The sequence below is a fragment of the Piliocolobus tephrosceles genome, chromosome 20 (assembly GCF_002776525.5).
Source record: "Piliocolobus tephrosceles isolate RC106 chromosome 20, ASM277652v3, whole genome shotgun sequence".
NCBI classification, from domain to species: Eukaryota; Metazoa; Chordata; class Mammalia; order Primates; family Cercopithecidae; genus Piliocolobus; species Piliocolobus tephrosceles.
The window spans coordinates 51,972,803-51,979,471 of NC_045453.1; positions in this window are offsets into that span (position 1 = coordinate 51,972,803).

The following is a 6,669-nucleotide window of genomic DNA, read 5'->3' on the forward strand; positions in this document are numbered from 1 at the left end:
TTTTGAGCATTTTTTGATGGAGTTTAAAGAAAGATTTATAATTTGTCCTTTATCTTCAACTTTTTTTTCTTTTTTGGTGTGAAAACTTAGTGCCACAGAAATATTTTTTCTTTAAAGGTTTACCACCCTACCTGGTTCTGCAATAAATACTATTTATATAATAATAAGCTGTAAATGCTCTTTTTTTGATCTTTGAAGTTTAAATTAAACTGTAGACCAAGAATGAATGACTTCATATTTACCAAACAGAATCTTAATATTTACCAAACAGAATGAATGACTTAATATTTACCAAACAGGCCTAACATATAAAAGTCGTGAGAGAGCTGTCAGATGTGGGAAGTAAAGGAGAGGGCTTAGGAGGGGCAATGTAAAGAGATTTTATAATGCAGACACCCCAATTTACTCATTTTATATGGTAAAGGATTAAAAGAATCAGTATAAAGCTCATAGAAGGAAAATAAAATTTACTCATGGTATAATTATATATAAAGTTAGATGTATAATTTTAGTCAACAGAAACCCAAAAAGTAATAGAAGTACCAAAGTTCAGTGGTTGTAATAAAGGAGAAAGAGCCAATAAGATAATGTTCTCAGTTTTTTCATGAAGGACATTTATATATTATTTAAAATTGGTATATCAAGAAATAAAAAGATATTATTTAAAATTAAGGTTTGAAACACCAAAGATAACTTGAAGCAGAAGTATTTAAAGATGGTTACTTCTGGGAAGGATAATGAACAAAATGCGAAAAGATTTTATTTTATTTAAACAATCTTCATTATTGTTTTCCTGTGAATGTGTTACTCCTCTTTAAAATAATGGCATTAACAAACTTATTTCAAAAAGCTTTTATGCAAGCTCTCCTGGTTTGGGTGGGCTGCAAAGTTCTCTCTTCAATGTCCTATCCTATAATGCTTTGGCAACTCCACAACCTTTCTTATTCAGTATACCAAAACAGCATTGATTTTTAAGGTGGAGAAAAAAAGATTCCTTGAAATGTATTTTAACCCATTTGTTTTCCTAGGCAATGCTAAGGAAAGATACTGAGGTTAAAATTGAAATATGAGATATGAGAGCTGACATCTGGTCAGGAGGTCTGTCGGAGCCAACATTTTAATAATAAAATTATGATTATGAAAGAGCCACTGTGGGGATGGTTGAATAAGGATTTCTGAAAATCTGTTCCCTCATAAAAGCAACAAGAACACTAGCAAAAATTGTTAAAATATTTTTTTTTAGAAATCTAGAAATTAACCAAAGGCTTGCAACAATCTGAGGAGCAATTATTCAAGAAAAATGTCTGCATTTTGGTAAGAATAAGAAACTTTGTGGCATTTCACTTGCCCTATTGTCATTCCCCTTTCTGCAGCTTTCTAGCAACATTGAAAACCAGGAACCTACATGCCATTGGGAGGGGAGCAGAATCTATTTGGAGCTCCCCAGAGTCCCATCCAGAGAGAATTGTCACTATTTAACTTGTCTGAAAGTTTCCTGAAGGTGTGGATCAAAAAATTACCTATTAGGGACAATGCTCATTACCCTGGTGACAAAATAATCCATACCTCAAACCCCCATGACATTCAATTTACTCATGCAACAAACCTACACAGGTACCCCCGAACCTAAAATAAAAGTTGGAAAGAAAAAAAGTAAAAATAAAAAATAAAAAGTTTCCTAAAAACTACCACTCTTGAGGCTTATCTTTATTTGAAGTAATTTAGAGCTCACATAGTGTAAACAGTATCTCCCCAAAGCATTTGTCAAAAACAATCAGCATCGAATGTTTCACATAGCAGCTGCCTGAGGCAGTGATAACAGCTGGGACAAACAAGAAGTTGACCAAAAATCGTAACAGGAAATGCTGGAAAATGGGATGTTCATAGGGTGTTTTGAAAAGTTCTGACATATTCCTGGGAAACTAGAAAGCCATGCACATGCACAAAGCTGGGTGCATGCCCCAAATCTGAGAAGGCCCTATTCTCTCACCTCTCCATAACCTGAGACTGCATCATCAGGAAGCAAAGACTAAGGCAAATTTATAACCTGTCTGGTGGAGCATTGAAAGATTATTCCAAAAAACACATACACAGAACTTCTCAGCAAAGGCTGTGAGCTTTTTTTGTGCAAGGTATTTAAGGAAATCTCTGTCCAAACATACGCTGAACATTAAATTAGCTGAGTAGAGATTTCAGGGCCACACACAATAAAGAAGACTTACCAAAGTAGTTCAGCAAAATCACTAAACAATCAAACAAAACTCCCCCAAATAGATTGGAAAAAAAAATGACAAATACATACCATGCAAATAATCAAAAGAGAATTAAATAAAGTGGATATCAGGCAAAATAGAATTTAAGACAAAAATTGTTACTAGGGATAGTAACAACAGTAGTAACAAATAGCAACAATAACAAATGCTGTGGGATGAAAGTAGAAATCTGATTTCTGGAATTGCCACATTATATTATTTAAAATGTCTAGTTCTTAACTAAATATTAAGACATACAAACAAATGTGGCCCATATACAGGAGAAAAACAGTCAAGAGAACCTGTCCCTGAGGATACCTAGACATTGGAATTTCTGGACAAGGACTTAAAATCAGCCCTTATAAATGTGCTAAAGAACTAACGAACTAGCCCATGTCCAGTGAACTAAAGGGAAATATGGGAAAGATGTCTCACAAAATAGAGCATATCAATAGATAAATAGGTATTATAAATAATCAAATAAAAATTTTGAAGTTGAAAAATATCATAACTGAAATTAAAAATTCATTAGAGAAGCACCATAACATATTGGAGGTGGCAGAATAAAGAACAAGCAATTTCAAAGATAAATCAATTGAGATGATTCAGTCTCAGAAACATGGAAAAAGAATGAACAAAAACTAATGCAGCCTCAGAGACCAGTGAGACATCATCAAGCATACCAAGTAAGCATAAAGGAAAACCAAAAGGAGATGAGAGAAATGGGTAAATAGAACATGTGAAGATGTAATGGCCAAAACTAACACAATTTTGAGGAATAACATTAATCTAGACACCCAAGAAGCTCGACAAACTCCAGTAGGATAAACTTAAGGAGAGCAACATCTGTGTGCATTACAATCAAAACTAAAAGGCATGGAGGGAGAATACCGAAGACAGAAAGAGAAAAATGGCTCATTATGTACAAGGGATCCTTAAAAAGATTAAGATTCTCATGAGAAACCACGGAGGCAGTGGGATGACTTGCTCATATTTAAAATACTGAAAGAAAAAGACGTTCAACCAAGAAGTCTATATTCAACAAATTATCCTTCAAAAGGAAGGAAAACAGCAATAACTAAAATAATTTGTTGCCAGCAGACCTTCCCTGTAAGTACTAAAGGAAGTGCCTCAGCTGAAATGGAGGAATTAGACGGTGACTCAAATCCACATTTAAAAAAAAAAAAAAAAAGAGTATCAGTAAAGGTAGGTACCAAGAAAAATATAAAAGCCAGCTTTATTGTGTTATTTTGGTTTGTATTTTTTTCTTCTCCTACCTGATTGAAATTACATAAAGCAATAATTGTAAAACTACGTTGGTGAGTTTATAATGTATAAACGTGTAATTTGTATGAAAATAAAAGCACCAAGGAGGGAGGAGAGAATAGAGCTATGTCAAAGCAAAGTTTTGGTGTACTATCAAAATCAAGTTGGTATTAATTTGAACTAGATTTTTAAAACTTATCATATTAATTGTAATTCCCAGCTATGCACAGTGGCTCACCTTTTAATCTCAGCTACTCAAGAGGCTGAGGTGGGAGGATCCCTTGAGTTCTGGAGTTCAAGTCCAGCCTGAGCAACATAGTGAGACATCATCTCCAAACGAACAAACAAAACAAAGACTTTACTGAAAAACCCACAAATGTTTTTGGGAAAATAAACAGTATGGTTCTAAAATTTATATAGAAATGCAAGAAACCCAGAATAGCCAAAAAATCTTGAAAAAGAAGAACAAAGTTGCAAAACTCACACTTCTGCATTTCCATACTTCTAACCCTCAGGCAGTTACTTTCCCCCATATTATATGTGTGAGTAGTGAGCTTCTAGACAAAACCCAGCACTTCAGGCCCATTGTATGCTATTGAAGTGAAGTGAAGTGAAGTGAAGTGTCTATCCCAAGTCTCTGGGGTCAATGCCCACTTGTGATTATGACAGCAAATATAAGATATAAAAATTTTGTAATTTGGAAACTGGAAAATGACTGTCACAGGTGACTGGAAACAGAAGAGAGACAGGAAGTTGGGGCAAAAAATTGTGTGGGGTCATTAAGCTTACAATATAGGGTGGCTTTGCAGACCAGGACCATTTTGTTTGCAAATTATAGAAACCAGACCACCATAACTTAGGCATAAAAGGAAATGTATTGGCTTATGCAGTTCAACAGTCTGGGATCAGATCTATGGTTTCAAGCAAGGCTAGATTTAGGTGCTCAAACAATGTCATCAGGAACTTATCTCTCATCGTCTCTGTGTTGACTTCATTCTCAGATAGACTCAGCCAATTACCATTAGCAGCAGAAAAGAACATGCTACTTTTCCAAACGTTCCAGTAAAATCCCTATTTTTTTTTTTATTGGTCAGACCTGGGTCATATATTCATTACCAGAAGCCATGATAAGTCCAACCTGACACACATTGACTAGGAGTGGGGAAGGAAACTCCTTCCAAGGAAAAATCAGAATGAGGCAAAAAAGAAGGAAATGCATGCTGAGCAAGCAAAAATACCAGCCACTCATCCCAGAGAGCAGGGCCAACTGACAATGGAAGGTATTGAGTGCTTGAGTGGGAGGTCAGAAACTCAGCAAGGTGCTCGGCCTCGAAGGGTCAATTCATCTAATACAGTAAATCTGGCTACAGATGCTTTTCCAGTGGTATAATTGTGTTGCAATTCTTGCTGAAGCTGTGCTTCTCAGATTCTGATTTGGTGGGTCTGGAATGAAGTTCAAAAGTCAACATTGCTAACAAACTCCCATGTGATGCTGACGTTGTTGGTTAGTGGACCACATTGTGGCATGCTGCTGTGCTAAAGCATTAATGTAAATCATCTCTAGCTGTGGTGAGTTCTGCATCTTAATTGCCCTGCCCTTGAATTGGTGAGAGGTTGGACGATTCTGTATGCCCTGTCTGTGTGCCCTTGGCAGGCTCCATCCTCCTATCATTCAACTGTCTGATAGGGGATTTGGGAATGAGAGGCAGCCTTTGTGCCAGAATTATGGGCTTCCTCATTTCTCTACCCCAGGACTGCATGGGTTTAAGGCACTGGACCAAAGGAAAGCCTTAGCATGGGGTTCTGGAAGGTTAGTTAGCTGGTCCAAGATCAGCATTTTATTTCATAAAGGAGTCGGAGATTACTCAGTTTCTTGCTGCTCACTTATTACTCTTTGGCTATAGACTAAAGAAATTTGCCAAAGCCCAGATGACTACAGTTGCAGGAGTGGGCCCTACTGAGGCCAGCTTCAACCAGCAGAACTGCCAAGTTGACCCACAGGTTGATGAGTCACACAGAATGGTTGTTGTGAGCCGCTGAATTTGGGGGAAATTTCAATACTATATTATTATGGCAATAGATTACTAAAAGACTATCTGTGTGGATTTGGGAAATTTTTTTAACCTTTATAAGCCTCTGTTTTCTCTGTAAAATGAAGATAAACTCACATAGGGTTATTGTGAAGATTAAATAGAATAAGAAAGGGGAAAACCTTGACCCAGTATTCCAATAAATGGCAGAATTAGAACTACAGTTTTCCTGTATACAGCTAGTCTTCAAGAAGCCTCATAGAGAAAGAAACTTTCTGGTAGAATTAAAAAGAGATGGTGTAAAAAAGAAGAGAAAAGTGGGATTTGTTATTCCCTTTTGGTGTCAGGTGGTTTCACAGATATCCAATATATTTTATAGAATTCTATCTTCCCTACCAACTTATGTAGTAAGTTTTACTATTTGCTTTTCATAGATGAGGAAACCAAGACACAAAAGCGAGCTGATTTTGTTAAAGTCAGATAGTCAATGGTAGAGGGCCTGGGATTAAAAAAGCAAAAACACTAAAAAATGAAAAATAAATACAAAAGTTAGATCTTTCACTCTAAATACCTTGCTCTTTCCACTATTAACACCCAACTCAAACCTTAATCACATTGCAGTTTTTATTAAAATATATTTATTCAGAGCTCCCACTACAGAGTAAGAAAATAGATATCTTAACCAAACCTTTCAAAGATTACTTTTGCTTTTTCTATTTAACTTAATTTATCTTTTCTTTCCAGAATCAGTCTTTCTCTCCATCTCTTTGAATTTCTCCCTGACTCTCCAGTTATGTCTCTCTCCCTCTCTTCTCCCTGACTCGTTCTCTCTCTTTCTTTCTCTGCCTAACACAGGCTGTCTTCAGATCCCTGCAGTTAAAATTCAAGTGGAAAACAAGTGACTCAGCAAGCTGGATGTTGATTTATTTGGTTTATTTGCTCTTAAAGAAAAAAAATTCTCTTAGCAGCATATCTAGAAAGAAAGAAAGAAATGAAAATTATAAGGCTCTTGTAGGAAAAGCGTCATAGGTATACACAGTCTATATGGTATTTTAAAATTCAACCAGGCAGGAAAGGAGGCCCAAGCTCACAGCAGAGTTTAAATAAACCTCTTTACTGTT